This window comes from Phascolarctos cinereus, unplaced genomic scaffold, assembly GCF_003287225.1.
Source record: "Phascolarctos cinereus isolate Bilbo 61053 unplaced genomic scaffold, phaCin_HiC Scaffold_9;HRSCAF=440, whole genome shotgun sequence".
Taxonomy (NCBI): Eukaryota; Metazoa; Chordata; class Mammalia; order Diprotodontia; family Phascolarctidae; genus Phascolarctos; species Phascolarctos cinereus.
Window position 1 is genome coordinate 207,530,376 of NW_027556402.1, and position 17,485 is coordinate 207,547,860.

The following is a 17,485-nucleotide window of genomic DNA, read 5'->3' on the forward strand; positions in this document are numbered from 1 at the left end:
TACTTCTCCATTAGTTTAATGACCCAGACATATTTGCGGGTGTGTTGGCAAAGCCCATGCGTCCTTGACTAATACCAAGTGTGTAAATTTAAGTGAGTTCTTTTTTTTTTTTTGGTTAGGCAATTGAGGTTAAGTGACTTGCCCAGGGTCACGCAGCTAGTAAGTTTCAAGTGTTTGGTCCAAGGCTGGATTTGAAGTCAGGTCCTTCTGACTTCAGGGCCAGTGCTCTATCCACTGCACAATCTAGCTGCCCCTAAGTGAGTCTTTAAAACAGTAACTGACCCCTTTTGTCCTTTGCCTGAAAACAATTAGAGCAGGAAATTTACCTCTTTGCAACATTTCTCACTCTTGGCCATCTCTATGCTCCTTGATTATCCTCTTAGGAAGCTTTTCCTCTGAGCCTAAATCTTCCACTGCAACCTCTGCTGCTTCTAATCCTGCCCATTCTTGCCTACCAGAACAAGTTGAATTCTTCTTCTGCATCATACAACTTCAAATATTTGATGAGAACCATTATGGCTTCCCTAAGTCTTTTACTATCCAGGCCAAATAGCTCCAGTTCCTTCACCTGAGCTTCATATAGCATGATATCTAGGGACTTTCATTATCTTGGTTTTCTTCTTTGAAATGTTCTCCAATTTATTAATGTTCTTTCCAAATTGTAATAACCAGAGCTAAAGATAATAGTCCAGTCATGGTCTGACCAGGGCAAAATACAAGAGGATGACTATTTTCTTTGTTCTGAGATCTACTCTTCTCTGAATGCAACCTAAGATTGCATTGGCTTTTCTCACTGCTATATCACGCTTTTGACTCACATTGAACTTGAAGTATGTTACAAACCCCCAGATCTTTTTCACAGAAAGTGCTATGTAACCTCACATCCCTCATATTGCACTTGTGCAGGTAATTTTTTTATTTCAAGTGTAAGACTTTTTAATATTAGCCCAATTAAATGTCATTAGATTAATTCCAGTGTCCCAACCTGTTGAGATCTTTTTGGATTCCAACTTTGTCATCCAGTGTTATTTCTTTTGATTCTGTGTCATTTTAAAATTTGTTTCTTTCAGTAATTGGTAAAAAGGTGACTATGAACCTTTAATGAGTCTTCCTTAGGTCCAGTCATTCAGTCCACCCAACTGTATTATTAACTTTTGGTCCACAAGGATAACATGAGATATTTTTTCAAATCCTTTGTTAAAATCTAAGTAAATGAATTATGTAAATACACACATAGAGAAATAAATGTGTTAATATCAATTTGGAATAAACAAGAAGAAAAAATAACAATGAGATAAAAATGTGGTATACAATTGACATGATAAAATTATTTGATTAGCTATTTAAATAAGCAATATAAAATAGGAAATGGATAATAGAAATTATATTGAGAACAAATATAATAATTTTATCCAGAAGTTTAACTAACTTAATTTTTACAAAGAGCCCAGAAGTACCGAGAAAGCACTTCTATCAGCAAAAATTTGACACATTTGCAAAACAGAAAGATGACTGCCAAAGGCAATATCAGACTAGAATAAATACTACTTTGTAAAATTTCATGAAGGATGATGGATCCTTTTGAGTCACATCATGTCAACAGAAGCAGTAGAGGGTGAAACCATTTTAAAGGAAGCTGGGAAAATATCTAATTAAGTAAAGCCATCTTAAAAACATTCAAGGATGAGAAAAGGACTACAAGTAGAAAAAAATAGGAAAACATTGCAAAATTAATTTAAACAAATTGTTTTTTTCCACATTAAGATGTAAAACTACCCCATTTGGATTCTAGGATCACAAGGCTAGATGGGCTCATTGAGGAAGCAAAATGGCAGTAAAGAAAACAAAGAAAAACAGCTGGATTGGATTAAGTATCCAGTAAGTAAAGAAGGGTGGGGGAGAAAGAAAACAAGAGAAAGAAAGAGAGAGAGAGAGAGAGAGAGAGAGAGAAGAGAGAGAGAGAGAGAGAGAGAGAGAGAGAGAGAGAGAGAGAGAGAGAGAGAGAGAAAATAGTTATTGAAGTAATACAATTGTAAGAGCTTTGAGGGACTAATAATGCAAAATATCTAAAGGAAGAGAAAGTACCAAAGGTGTGGAGAAAAACCTAAGACCTTATTAATGCTAAATAAAAAAGTAATTGAGAAGACATCAATTAAAAATGATATATATTCCTACTTTACCATCTCTACAAAATCAATATGTCACTTATACATGAATTGGAGGAATCCTTATTGAATGTATGAGTAAGTAACATGCAGTCTTCCACAAACTCTATTTAAGAATGGACCATATCTTTACCATGCAAAATAAAGGAGTAATAGACTGGAAGCGATTTTTTGCAAGAGTTTTGGAGGTTGGTTTCAGTAGACTAGAAGCTCAGTATGAATCAACAAAGCGAAATGTCAATGAAGAGATCTCATGTATTCTTAAGCTACATTAAGAGCAGAACAGTTTCCGACACAAACTCTTACTCCAATGCTTCATCGTCACCCAGAGATAAGCCTAGAGTCTCAAAGCCTGCGGACCTTAACCTCTGGCAAATCCTATGATGCAATAAAAGTTTCAAGTATGGATGTGACAATAGATGGAATCAGTTTTCTGAAGACCAGGCTAGCTAAGTAAGAAGAGACTCATCACCAGCAGGCTGTCTATTTGGTGAGGAATTCTTTGGCCATACCAACCCATAAAATAAAATAAAATTCAAAATCAACTTTTATCTCAGCGATGATGACAGATTGGCAGCAGAGGATGTGAAAAATTCCACAATATTGAGATTATCTACGTACTTTAACTTGCCTATGGGTGCTTGCTCTATGAGATCAATTATGGATGAAGAGGGAGAGAAATTGTATTAAAAACTTAGTAAGATCCTTGAAGTGGAAGTATCATGTACTTAGTATATGATTAGTAACGTCATTACAAAGGTTAGAATAGTTGACTGTAGTAAGAAATGTATTGGTAAACCTGGATCAAAAAGCACAAATGACAATGAAGACTTGTTAACTATATAGAAGGTTCTTGTCTTTATACCACGAGTACAAATATGAAACTGATATTTTTGTGGACAAGATGTCACTATTGATGTAGAGTCATCCTTAGATCTACTGTCTGTGTACAGTTAAAATGCCAGCATTTTAGAGTAAATGTCAGTGTTAGTCAAAAGTAGAAGAAAAAATAAGAAAAGATATGATAGGCAATTGAAATAACTCAATCCTGAACTGTTGACATAATCATAAAAATGGGAAAAGCACAGCAAAAATTACATCAATATTGGTGATAATGATTGCACAAAGAAGTTTGGTTGTTGACACAAAGTGAGACTAAAAGTTCCCCCCAAAAGGCTTAAGTCCATAAATACTGAGAGGGATTGCAGCTGGAGGCCACACTTGTTTTGAATAGGAACCCTTTTGTAAAGTCTTTCAGTGAAATTTTTTGCTCATTAATGAGTAATATCAAGTAAAGATGAGAGACTCAGTGGTGTGCAAACCCAATTTAAGGAACACTGGCAAGAGATTTAACTAAGTATATCTCAATGGCATTTAAACATAAAAATTGAGGGAGAACATCAAACAAAAGAAAAATAGTGATGGTCTGTGAAATTTTTATAAGAAACTATGGTTACCATCAAGGACTTAGGAGCCACCACCATTGAAATCTTTCGTCATTGTTCTGGATGATTCCCTGTGGATGGTTAAGGTTGCCAAATGTTCCTGATTGCAGATGACATTGTACTAATTCCATCAAGCCATATGTTATTGTGTAGCTTCATGGAAGAAAGATGTAACCAATGAAAACAGCATAATCTTGCCAACACATGAGGATCTTTAAAACAGGTGTAATAGATATCATCAATGGCTCATGATAAGAAAGGAAGGTAGACCACACATGTGTTAAGGATAAGGGATGACATTTGAACAGCCTGAGTTCTTCAGTGACGCCTTTTGAAAGTCAGGAGAATGCGAAGAAAGTCTCTAGCACATTGGAAGGATCCTGGGAGGTGAAATTGGGAAGGATAGGGACAAAATTCCCATAGGATGGGCAGGCTTGAATGGGTTGCAATATGCATTGTGGGAAAGACTATCAGAATCAAGGAGATCAGGGGCAGCTAGGTGGTGCAGTGGATAGAGCACTGGTCCTGGAGTTAAGAGGACCTGAGTTCAAATCTGACCTCAGACTTGACACTTATTAGGTGTATGACCCTGGGCAAGTCACCTAACCCCAAATGGCTTTAAAAAAAGATAGAATTTGAGAATTTGAATGTCCTATACCAGGCAGGTCATGGTCCCAAATCACTCTGGCCTCATTTATAAAATACAATGTTTAGTTTTGGGCATCTCATTTAGGATAGATACTAGTAAACAAGATTGTTCATAGAGCAATAACACTTATGGTGAAGATAACAAGTTTACACCTAATGAGAATTTGTTGAAGAAAATAGAGATGTTTATTTTTGAGTAGAGAAGCCTGCTGGGGAGAGGATTTGTTTGCCATATTTAGGAACTAAGTGTTTTCATCTGGAAGAGGGAACAAATATTTTTTTCTTGGCTTTTTATAATATAGTCTCAGATGATTCCCTTCACTATCAAGCTTGGAAGTCTTCCTGTTAGGTTAGATCTAATATTCTATCACCCCCCCTGATCTCCATAGTGGTGATTACCAATTCATTTGCCCTCATTAGTCCCTAGAAGCTTGTGTGAGGTGCTTTACCAAAATTGTAAAGTGTAGACTTTATGTCAGGTATGGGTTAGGCTAGGTGGCTTTTGACATCCCTTCTAATTCTGATATTCTTTGTATTTCTATTTATTCTATTCCTAAATACATGCCCAGGACTGTGGTAGGTTTTGTGAGATACAGTAGTGGTATAAAACATGGTCCATGCCTTTATAGATCTTACAATCTTACTGGGGTAAGAAGTGAACCCTCATCAAACAACGAGTGGTTGACATGAACGTTTACTGCTAAACCGTCTTGCCTGGCTATGAGAGATCGAGCTCTGTTAATGATGGTGAGACATATTACTCTTAGGTTGAGGTCTTAAAATCTAGAATCATTGCTCAGATTCCATCTTAGAGGTACTTTGTCTGCTGGCTCTGCTATAGGCCAGAGGCTAAATAATCCTGAACCACAGAAGATATGAACAGAAACATAAATTTAACACGTGAGCCACAGCATTAACATTAACAAACTGTAAACTGGGCCCCATGCAATTCCAAGGAACATAGAAGAAGGAAGAATATAGACTATCACAGTTGAGCTTTGAATATTTCTTTGATCTCTATCTACTATTTATTTCTCTTCTCCCACACATTAACATGACACACAAAAGTGGTTCATCAAGCCAGTGTACACCAGCACTGAAGTGATTTAAATGCAAAGAGACTGAAATGTATGTTTCTTCTTTTAACTAGATTGGGAAGAAGTGCTTGACACTCATCTCTGGCACACACATCCAGCCATATTTCTTTACCCCAATGCAGGATGTTAAAGATAATATGATTTATCAGAATGACTTCTACCATCTAGGCAATTAGATAAGGCATTTTTTGGGGAGGTGGTATTTCAGATGAGTTTTTTGTTTTCAGCTGCAAAGCCTTCATTATATTACAGTCACTAGGCAATGCATCAGGAGGACTTGAAGGGAGTAGAAGGAAGGAAAGGGAAGCACTTAAGGTGTCCCTTTCTTGTGTTAGGATATTGGCTTCTAGAAGACTAGAGCCCAGCTGAGGGCATAGAGGACTCCCCAATATCTGTTGGAAAAGATAGCCTCTTCTATTGTTGTTTCTGGAAATTCTCTGTGAACCAGTTCCCTGATTTTGTAGAGAATTCATTGTGCTTCATCTGGGTAATTGTATCTTTGTTCTCATCCACTCTAGTTTCTAACAGCTCCTTTACTTTCTCCTGGAATTGGTCAAAGTCCTCTACCAAGTACCATGAAGCCTGGGCTAGACTGGATCTTGCCAAAAAGTATAGAAAGATGGCCTGTACAGTGAAGGATAGAAGTGGCTTCACAGTGAGAGTGGAGAGGGCTAGAACTGGACCGGGGCCTAATAGATGGTTTAAGTCACTTCATTTAGGTCTTGAAGGATATGTTTTACACAGGCAGAAAGGAGGGAGTATTCCATATAGGAGGAATGGCATGAGCCATGGCTCAGTCAGGAATGACAACTGGGAAATAAATGAAGTTTAAGTTGGTAATCTCTGCTTACTTGTAACTTTCCCTTGGTTTGATCATGGACCAGTGGCCTACTCTCTCCAGACCTCAGTTTCTTCATCTGTAAAGTGGAGATAATTGATGGTACCTTCTTCATAAAGTTGTTGCAATGCTCAAAAGAGAGACTATGTATAAGATGCTTTACAAACCTATAAAATATTAGTATTTTTACGATTCACAGCAAAATTGGGCTCAGATTCCAGGAGGTGGAAATAATGCATTATAGAGTATACTATGTTTCCACAATATTTAGAGGGTATGATTATCTCATTCAGAGTGCTAACTGCTGGGCAACCCTACTATCCCTCCCTTATCAACTCACTATCCTGCTCTCCCCAGTGGCTCTTCCAAACCTTTTCATCCTCCCTCAAATGTCCCATGGATCCCCCTCATTCCATCTCTCAGCTGAGAAACTTGCCTCATATTTTATAGCAAAAAGTTGAAGTCATTCACTGAGAACTCCCTCTTTTCCTTTCTTCTTCATCTCCTATCACAAAGGTGCCTTTTTCCACTCTCTCCCCCTTCTCCCCTGTCTCACATGATGACTTTCAAAGTCCTGCCCCTTTGCTTGTTCAAGTGATCCCATTCCATCCTGTTGCCTCAAAGAGATTGCTCCCTTGTGTCATCCCCACTCTTTCACTTATTTTCAATCTCTACTGCCTCATTTCCTACTTCCTACAAACATGCCATGTCTTTCCCACCCTGAAAAAACCTTCTCTTGATCCTTCCATTTCTGCTAATGATTCTGATCCTTCCATTTCTGTTCTATATTTTGTCTTTCCTTTGTAACTAAACTCCTTGAAAAGACTACAGTAGGTGTCTCCACTTTCCTCTCACTCTCTTCTGAACCTCTTACAATCTGGCTTCTGGCCTTAGTTGCCAAATCCACTGGCCTTTTCTCAGTCCTCATTCTCCTTTACCTCTCTGCAGGCTTTGACACTGTTGGTCACTCTCTCCACCTTGATGCTCTCTTCTTCTACGTTTTTGGGACACCCCTCTCTCCTGGCTCTCCTCCTACCTATCTAACCATTCCTCTTTCTTCTTTGCTGGATCCTTCTTTGGATCCAGACCACCCCGCTAAGTGTAGGTGTCCTTCAGGGTTCTGTTTCAGTTCCTCTTCTCTTCTCCATCTATACTACTTCATTTGGTGATGTCATCAACTTCCATGGGTTTAATTACCATCTCCAAACTGATGATTCTCAAATCTGTCTTTCTTGAAACAATCTCTCTGCTGACTTCCAATATGGTATCTCCAACTTCCTTTCAGACATCTCGAACTAGATGTCCAGTAGACATCTTAGATTCAATATGTCTACAACAGAACTTATTATCTTTCCTCCTAAACCCTCTGTACCCTCTATCTTCCCTAGTACTATAGAAGAAAACACCATCCTCCCAGTCCTTCAGGCACTCAACCTGGATTCCTTACTATCTCTTCATACCCCATATCCAAGCCGTTGCCAAGGCCTGTTGAATTTGCCTCTGCAGCATCTCTCAATTACAACCCCTTCTCTTGTCTGACACTACCAACCCTCTGGTCCATTAACTCACTGCCTCATCACTGTATTATTGCAGTAGCCTGATGGTGGGTCTATCTGCATCAAGTCTCTCCCCATTCAGAACCAATCTTTCTTTAGCCACTAAAGTGATATTCCTAAAACACAAGTCTAATCATGTCCACTCCCCTCCCCCAGTAAACTCCAGTGGTTTCCTGTTGCCTCTGGGATTAAATACAAAATGCTCTGTTTGGCATTCAAAGCTGTCCATAACCTAGTCTCCTTCTACCTTTCCAGTCTTCTTACATACTACTCCTCAACACATACTTTTAGATCCAGTGACACTGGACTCCTGGTTTTTCCAGGCACAAGACACTCCATCTCTCAGCTCCAGGCATTTTTTTTTTCTGGCTGTCTTTCATGCCTGGAAGGCTTTCCTTTTTCCACTTCGACTACTGATATCCCTGACTTCCTTTAAGTCCCAACTGAAATCCTACAGGAAACCTTCCCCAACCCCTCTTAATGCCAGTGTCTTCACTCTTTTAATTATTTTCTATTTATCCTGCATATAGCTTGCTTTGTAAGTTTTTGCTTTCATGTTGTCTACCCCATTAGAGTATATGCTCCATGAGGGCAGGAACTCTCTTTTGTCTCTTTTTGTGTTTCTAGTGTTTAGCAGAGTGCCTGGCATGTGATAGCAGCTTAATAAATGTTTATTGAATTAAATTATAAAATGGACTTAACCTGACCCCACAGGGCTCTTTTCTTTCTTCTAAGACACTGAAAGTAGAAGAAAATATGCCAGTAGGAAAATCTGCCAAGAAACCGGAGTTGAGTGCTTCACAGTCTAAGAAAATGATAGATTCTCTGTTCCTTGACACTCATTTCAATAATCATCCAGGAAGAAATTTCAAGGGGGAATTGCTCAACTTACTCCAAGCATGATTGGCTTACAAACTCAATTCCTATTTGTTCCAATGGTGAAAGGTTAATATAAATATTAGCCTGTCCTCCATTTCCCAGGTAAGCTTGTGTTACCCTGAGGCCTTTCTTTGCCTCCTTTTTGTCATATTTCCTCTATCACACCCAGTTGACTATGTTCTTGTGGGCAAGGCCTCTTGTCTTCTGTTTTCTTTGGGCTAACACATACTAAGTTCTCAATAAGACCTATACTAGTAGAATGTAAGCAGGGAATGCTTTTGATTTTTTTTTTTAATCTCCAGAGCATAGCACAACATGCAGCATATGGTAGAATTGATTTGGTTAATCAAAAAATGTGTCTGACTCACTTATGTTAGTGAATAGCAATGTCAGCGGCAAAACCTAAAAACATTTCATGGTCTCTATGTTACCATGCTAAGGGAACCCTGTTGGGTTTTTTCCAAGAGCTGATGGAGAATGGGTAGAATTTCTGATTCTTTGTAAAACAACTTTTGAACTTTCAAATAACAGATAGGTAAGACTGCAATTAAATAAAAAATAAATATCATAGGAATATTTAAACAGCAAAACCAAAGACATTTATGAGTGTTTATCTGGCTTTTTGAGCATCTCTTTACAGCATTCCTGTCTGACCTTCACAATGAAGCTCATCACAATCCTCCTCTTCTGAGTTCTTTGTGTCAACAGTGAGTCATGGTTGGAAAGTGTAGTAAAGAACATTTGGGAAAGTAAGGCCATGATGACTGGGGTCTGTTTGGTATCCCTCCGCTTGGAGAGCACATCACCTTTGACAGTGTTGCTTTGCATAAACATATGAAAAAAGAAAGACTGCTTTATTTAGATGGGAACGCTTCTATAAGGGAGAAGAGGTCAAAGTACGTCAGGTGTGTGTGTCTGTGGTGTGTGTCTGTGGTGTGTATGTGTGTATGTTGGGTGTGTGTGTGTGTGTGTCTGTAGTGTGTGTGTGTATGGGGTGTGTATGTGTATATGTGGGGTGTGTGGTATGTGTGTATGTGGGTTTGTGTGTGTGTGTGTGTGTGTGTGTGTGCGTGTGCATGCGCGTATGCATGTGTAATCCTCATTTGCTAATGGATCATTCAGAATATGAAATAGAAAAGAAACTGTTGTCCCAGGGCACATGTTATCTCAGGTCCTTTCGGACAGAAATGGTACAGTGTTAACAACAGTCTAAGATGGCAACATAATTCTATTTTGAAAATCTAATATTTTATAGTTGCGTGGGGATGGAATAGCTTATTTTTTTTTTTTAGGCAATTGGAGTTAAGTGACTTGCCCAGGGTCACATAGCTAGTAAGTGTCAAGTGTTGGTCTGAGAACGGATTTGAACTCAGGTCCTCCTGACTTCAGGGCCAGTGCTCTATCCACTGCGCCACCTAGCTGCCCCAGAATCACCATTTTCTAGAGGTCATCTTGACATGCCATTTTTACTGGTGGCCAGTGCTTTGGGAGAGGTTTTCCTACCATCCCTTCCAAACATTTTGCTCAATGCCTGGCACATTGTAGACACTAAATAAGTTCTTATTCCCTTCACTTCTTCTACCCATTCATTTGGAAAGATTGTGGACCTGGAAATAATGTTTTATTCTCCAAAAGAGCCAGGTCTGTGTTGTTGGAGCCTTGCATGTGACTCAGGATCCCTCTGTCACTGCCTTCCTCTTTCTAGAGATGACATAAAAGTGGTACAACTACTGTAGAAAGAAGAAAATCTAAAAACAATACAGAGATTGTGGTGGTTGAACCTCCTGAGGAAATAGAGGGAGTGGAAGTACTCTGGTAAGAATTTACAGATTTTCCTGACTGTGGAGCAGATCTGAGCTATCTGGGAACCACTAGAAGTTGAGAAAATCTTCTGTGTAAGCACACTTGGCCGTGTAGACATACCTTGTTTATTTCCCAAAGTATTCATAGCAGAGTCCTGGACAGTGACCCTCTGTCAGTCAGTCTGATGAAGAAAGTGATGGCCTGGTGCATTGTTGGTACTAATTTTACATCTATTCCCTAAATTACAGAAAGGCCTGAGGTAAGATTTCTTTTTAAAAATTTTTTGTCATTATGAACTTGCCAAACACTAACAAATATAAACTTTTCCGTAAGAAAGAATATGAAAAATGACATCATACATGAAACTGTTACATATAATTTTAAAAGATATATAATAAATTCAATATGTTATTTCCAAAGTTGAAGTGATATTCTGTTTTTTAAAAAATCCTTCAGTGATGTGCTTTCCTTTCCTTTCATCTCCTTAACTTCTCTTTTCTTCTCTTCTCCTCTCCTCTCCTTTTCTCTTTCAACATCACTAGCATTAATTTCTTTCTTTTCTATTCTCCCCATACAAAACCCCCACAATTCTCCTTGTAACAAATTAGTCTAGTCAAACAAAGCACATCCAAACATTGGCTGTGTTGAGATTGCATATTTTTCTTTATTTTTTTTTAGTATTTTATTTTTTCCCAATTGCATGCAAAAACAATTTTCAGCATTCTTTTTTTTTTTTAATTTTGAGTTCCAAATTCTTTCTATCTCCCCCAACTCCTCTCGTTGAGAAGGCAAGTAATTTGATGTAGGTTATACATATATAGTCATGCAAAGTATATTTCCATGTTAGTCATGTTTTAAAAGAAAACAGAGACCCCCCAAAAACCAAACTCCAAGAAAAACAAAGTAAAAAAAAAGTACACTTCAATATGTATTTGGACTCCATTAATTCTTTCTCTGTTGACGGATAGCATTTCCCCTCATAAGTCCTTTAGAGTTATCTGGATTATTGTATTGCTGAGAATAGCTAACTCATTCACAGTTGATCATCTTACAATATTCTTGTTACTATGCACAATGTTCTCCTGGTTCTACCCATTTCACTCCACATCAGTTCATTTAAGTCTTCCCAGGTTTTTCTGAGAGCATCTTGGTCATTATTTCTTAGAGTGCAAAAGTATTCCATCACAATCATATGCTACAAATTGTTCAGCCATTCCCCAACTGATGAACACCCCCTCAATTTCCAGTTCTTTGCCACAGAAAAGAGCTGCTATAAATATTTTTGTACATATAAGTCCTTTTCCTTTTTTAAAAATGTCTTTTGGAATACAGACCTAGTAGTAATATTTCTAGGTCAAAGAGTATGGTTTTATAGGCCTTTGGGCATGGTGCCAAATTGCTCTATAGAATGATTGAATCAGTTCACAACTCCACCAACAGTGCATTGGCATCTCGATTGTCTCATATTCCCTCCAACATTTATCATTTTCCTTTTCTGTCTTATTAGACAATCTAATAGGTGTGAGGTAGTACCTCAGAATTGTTTTTAATTTGCGTTTCTCTAATCAATAATGATTTAGAGCATTTTTCCATTTGGCTATAGATAGCTTTGATTATTTCATCTAAAAACTGACTGTTTATATCTTTTGATTATTTGTCAATTGGGGAATGGCTCTCATTTTTGAAATTTTGACTCATTTCTCTATATATTTGAGAGATGAGACCTTTTTTTGAGAGAAACTTGCTTTAAATTTTTTTCACAGTTATGATTGCTAACTGTATTTCTTTCTATCTTTTCCTCCCTGTTTATTCTGTTCTCTCTCCCCTTTTACCCTGTCCCTCCTCAAAAGTTTAACTTCTGATTACTGCCTTTCCCAATCTGCCTCCCTTCTATCAGCACCCCTACTGCTTCTCTTAACGCCTTCTCCTCCTTCATTCCCGTAGGGTAAGATAGATTTCTATACCAAATGGAGTGTGTATGTTATTCCCTCTTTGAGCCAATTCTTATAAGAGCAAGGTTCAAGCTTTCCCTGTCACCTCCCCCATCTGCCCCTCCACTGTAAAAGCTTTTTCTTGCCTCTTTTATATGAGATAATTTGCCCCATTTTACCTCTCCCTTTCCCTTTCTCCCAGTGCATTCCTCTTTCTCATCCCTTAATTTTGTTTTTTTTTAGATACCATCCCATCATATTCAATTCACATCTTTGCTCTCTGTCTATATATACTACTTCTAACTGCCTAATAAGGAGAAAGTTCTTATGAATTACAAGTATTATCCTCTTGTGTAGGAATGTAAACAGTTTAACCTTATTAAATCTCTTCTGATTTCCTTTTCCTGTTTACCTTTTTATGCTCCTCTTGAGTCTTGTATATGAAAGTAAAATTTTACATTCAGCTCTGGTCTTTCCATCAGGAATTCTTGAAAGTTCTCTATTTCATTGAATACACATTCCCCACCCCCCCCAAGATTTATACTCAGTTTTGCTACTTACATGATTCTTGTTTGTAATCTTAGTTCCTTTGCCCTCTGGAATATCACGTTCTGAGTGCTTTGATCCTTTAATGTAGAAGCTGATAAATCTTGAGTTATTCTAGCTGTGGCTCCTTGATACTTGAATTGTTTCTTTCTGGTGGTTTGCAATATTTTCTCATTGATCTGGGAGCCCTGGAATTTGGTTATAATATTCCTGGGAATTTTCATTTTAGGATCTCTTTCAGGAGGTGATCAGCGTATTGTTAAAATTTCCATTTTATCCTCTGGTTCTAGAATATCAGGGAAGTTTTCTTTGATAATTTCTTGAAAGATGATGTCTAGGCTCCTTTTTTTTTTTAACCATTGCTTTCAGGTAGTGCAATAATTTAAAAATTATCTCTCCTGGATCTATTTTCTAGGTCAGTAGTTTTTCTAATAAGATACTTCATAGTCTTCTATTTTTTCATTCTTTTGGTTTTGTTTTATTGTTTCTTGATGTCTTATAAAGTCGTTAGCTTCCATTTGCTTAATTCTAATTTTTAAGAAAGTATTTTCTTCAATGAGCTTTTGTACCTCCTTTTCCATTTGGCCAATTCTGCTGTTTAGGGAGTTCTCTTCAGTGAATTTTTGTACATTTTTTTTTTTCCATTTGGCCAATTCTGTTCTTTAAGGTGTTCTTTTGTTTAGTATTTTTTTTTTGTGCCTCCTTTACTAAGCTGCTGGCTTTTTCCCCATGGTTTTCTTGCATCACTCTCATTTCTCTTCCCAATTTTTCCTCTACCTCTCTTATTTGACTTTTAAAATCCTTTTTGAGCTCTTCCTTGGCCTGGGACCATTTTATATTTTTCTTTGATGCTTTGGATATAGGAGTTTTGACTTCATTGTCTTCTTCTGAGTTTGTGTTTTGATCTTCCCTGTCACCATAGTAACTTTATATAGTTAGGATCTTTTTCTGTTATTTACTCATTTTCCAGCCTATTCCTTGACTTTTAACTCTATGCTAAAGTGGAGCTCTGTTTCCAGAGTGGAGGGGGCACAATCTCAAGCTTTAGGTTTTTTGTGCAGTTGTTTTCAGAGGTAATTCTGGGAACCTGCAAGTTTTTGGTTCTTCCAAGGTAGCATGATCTAAGCAGAGGTGTGTTTACTACTCTCCTGGATTGTGTTCTAGTCTTTGAGTGACCACAAGCACTCCTTTAACTCTGGAACTGTGACAGCTCCCCTGTGGCCACAAGGTCTGGTGGCCTAATGCTCTTCTTTGTCCTGGGACTGACATCCAGGACTGTGGATCCAAATCTAAGTATGCTGCAAAGATTTCCCCCCCCCCCATTTAACTGTTTATCTTCTCATTTTAACTGCATTGATTTTGTTTGCACCGTAGTTTTTCAATTTTCTGTAACCAAAATAGTCTATTCGTTTTTCTGTTATTTTCTCTATTAGTTTCACAAAGGACTCTTCTTCAGTCTGTAGGTGTGAAAGGTACATCTTTCTTTGAATCTGTAATTTATTTATGTGACCTTATATATCTTGGTCACTTACTCATTTGGAGTTTATCATGATATGTGGTGTAAGAAGTTCATCTAAACCAGAGGTTCCCACACTTATTTGGCATATTGCCCCCTTTTAAAAAAATTACTCAGTGCTACCCCCCCCCAAATCTTACAAACTAGAAAAGAAGTCACAGTATAATTGCACCCAAAGCTACTACAGACCCCCTGGATCATTCCAGCCCCCAAGGGGGTGGTATCATGCATTTTGGGAACCACTGATTCTAAACCCAGTTTTATTTCACACTGTTATTTTTGGTTTCCCAGTAGGTTTTTTTTCCTTTCAAAAAAGTGAAACCTTAATTATTGGAGTTTGGGGTCTACCAAACATGATATTATGTGAATTTACTTCTTGTGTACCCAATTTCTTCCTCTGATTGACATTTATATTTTTATCCAACATGAAATTGTTTTAAAGAGATTGCTTTTTAGTATAGTTTGAGATACGGTTCTGCTTTCTCCCTACTTTCCCATTCTTATGTTAAGTACCCTTGAGACCTTGATCTTTTGTTCCTCCAGGTGAATTTTTATCATATTTTATAGTTCTATTAAGTAATTCATTGGTAGTTTGAGTGGAATCAAACTAAATAAATGCATTGGTTTAGATAACTATCATTTGTATTATGCTGGCACAACCAAAGTGCAGGATGACTTCTTAAACCACTTGTTTTTAATGTCTTGATCTTGATAAAGGAAGGCTGCCTGGCAGAGTCTGTGTTGGGCATGAGTAGTGGTGGGTTTTGAGCTCCTATTGCTTGGGAAAAATGATAAGGCAGAAGCATCCTTCTCTTTATTTATATGAGTGCATTCTTCCCCTTTCAGATATGAGGGTTGATGATTTAGGAAAGGTTGGGAAAGAGGTGAAAGGCTGATTTTTCTAATACATGCCTTGTTTTCTTCCAGAGACACCTGGGAAGTGTCACAAGGTGACAACAGTGACCAAGAAATGGCATACTCCTGGGCAGACTGAGAGGTTAACAAATGATGCCAAGATGCCCAAGACCTCAATTAATTCAGATCATCAGGCTTGAATCCCAAAATACTAAACTGGCTTTTCCTTCTTATTTCCTAACTCCTTCTGGGTCCTGCCTCCTGCCCTGAGTGTGTAGAGCTCTAATTTTTAACATGTAGAAGTTTAATAAACATCAGTACTAAATATGAACTTTACCGACTGTGCATCCATGATGAATACAAACAACTTGTGCCTCTTTGACCTTGGTTATTGCTCCTGAGAGACCTTAGGTTGGGTGCCTGAATGACCATATACTTGGTCCCTTATTGACCCTGGGTTAATTTTTTTCTATTGCTCAGGGACTGGCCTCTGTGTGAGTCTATGCCCATTTTCTTAATGATTTTAGGTACTTCTTCACCAGTCATCCAAGAGGATTAGTTTTAAAATTTGCACCAAAAATCTTGAGAAAGCTTGAAATTATATTACCTGAAAAAAAAATCCCTGAACTGTGTCTGCCAGTTAAGATTCCATTCCTGTGTCATCTGCCTTTGTTACTCTCCAGTAAAAAATATATCCTATGTTCTAATTCTCTTCAGTGATGATAGCTTATATGTCAGAACAGCTTAATATGCTTTCCTTTGCAGATAATACACTGGTAAGGTGTACTGCCCATATCTGAAGAACTTTGTAATTAATTTAGAAACAAAAACCACCCCTTTTTTGTATTGCAGCAATGAGTGAAACAAGTATAGTTAAAGATGCTCATTTGATTACATTGTAAAATAGGCTGTTGAAATTGATTTTGAATAGGCAAGATTTTTTTTTAACTTTACAACCCTGTTGATGACAATGCCACAGGAAGCCAAATTTTCGAAAGGAAGAATTTTTAAAACTGGAAATGTTATATTGAGTATATATTTTATTAGTCTGTGCATTGATGGAATTCAATTGATGTCAGGACAAAACATGGGATGACAGGTACCAGTGAAAAATGTTTTCAGTTGTGGCTCAATAAATACTTTTATTAATTGGAGACCTTTACAACCTGGGCCCTTCCTACGTTTTCAGTCTTGCACTTTTCTCTTAATATTCTGTGATTAGGCTACACTAGCCTTCTTGCTGTTCCTCACACAGACCATTCCATTTGCCAATTCTATACATTTTCTTTTTAAAAAATGTTCATAAATTTTTATTGATAGATTTTACCTTTTATTTCACCTGAATTTCTCCCAGTGTCCCACCTCCTTTCCCTCCCAGAAAGCTATCTCATATAGCAAGTAACGTTTTTTAAAGAAAAAAAAGTAAAACAAGAGAAGGCTAAATAGAAAAACTGAGCAACACATCAAAAAGTCTGAAAATATGTCAAATGTTTTAGAGTCATAGATCTTCCTCCTCCCAGAAGAAGTAAGGTGAGGATGTCTTCTCCTGTCTCTTAGCTTTGGGACCATGCTTCTTTTCAGTTTTGCAACATTCGCTTTTGATTGCTCTGTGTCTACTCTTTCTATTTACATTGTTGTCATTGTGCATATTGTTTGTTTTCTTTGGCTCTATTTTATTCTGTAGCAGATTATGTAAATCTTTCCATTTTTCTTGATACTTATCACTTATTACAGCACAGCAATATTCTATTATGTGTATAGACTACACTTCGTTTAGTCATTCCCTGATCAATGGGCATCTAGTTTGTTTCCATTCTTTGCTGTCACAAAAAAGTGTAGCTCCAAATGTTTTGGTGTATGTGGGGGATTTCTTTTTATTACTGACTTCCTGAGGTGTAAGCCTAGTAGTGAACTCTCTGGGTCAAAGAATGTGGAAATTTTAGTTACTTTACTTGTGTAATTCTGAATTGTTTTCCACAATGATTGTACTGATTCATAGCTATACCAAATAAAGTCCTGGTATCCCTATTCTCCCAGAACTTCTCCAACGTTGACTATTGCTATCTTTTGTTGTCTTTGTTAAGTTTCAAAGTAAAGGCTCAGGTTACTTTGATTTGCCTTTCCCTTATTATGGATAATTTGGAGCATTCTTTCATATGATTGTTATTCATTTGTAATTCTTTTTTTGATGACTGTTTGTTCATAT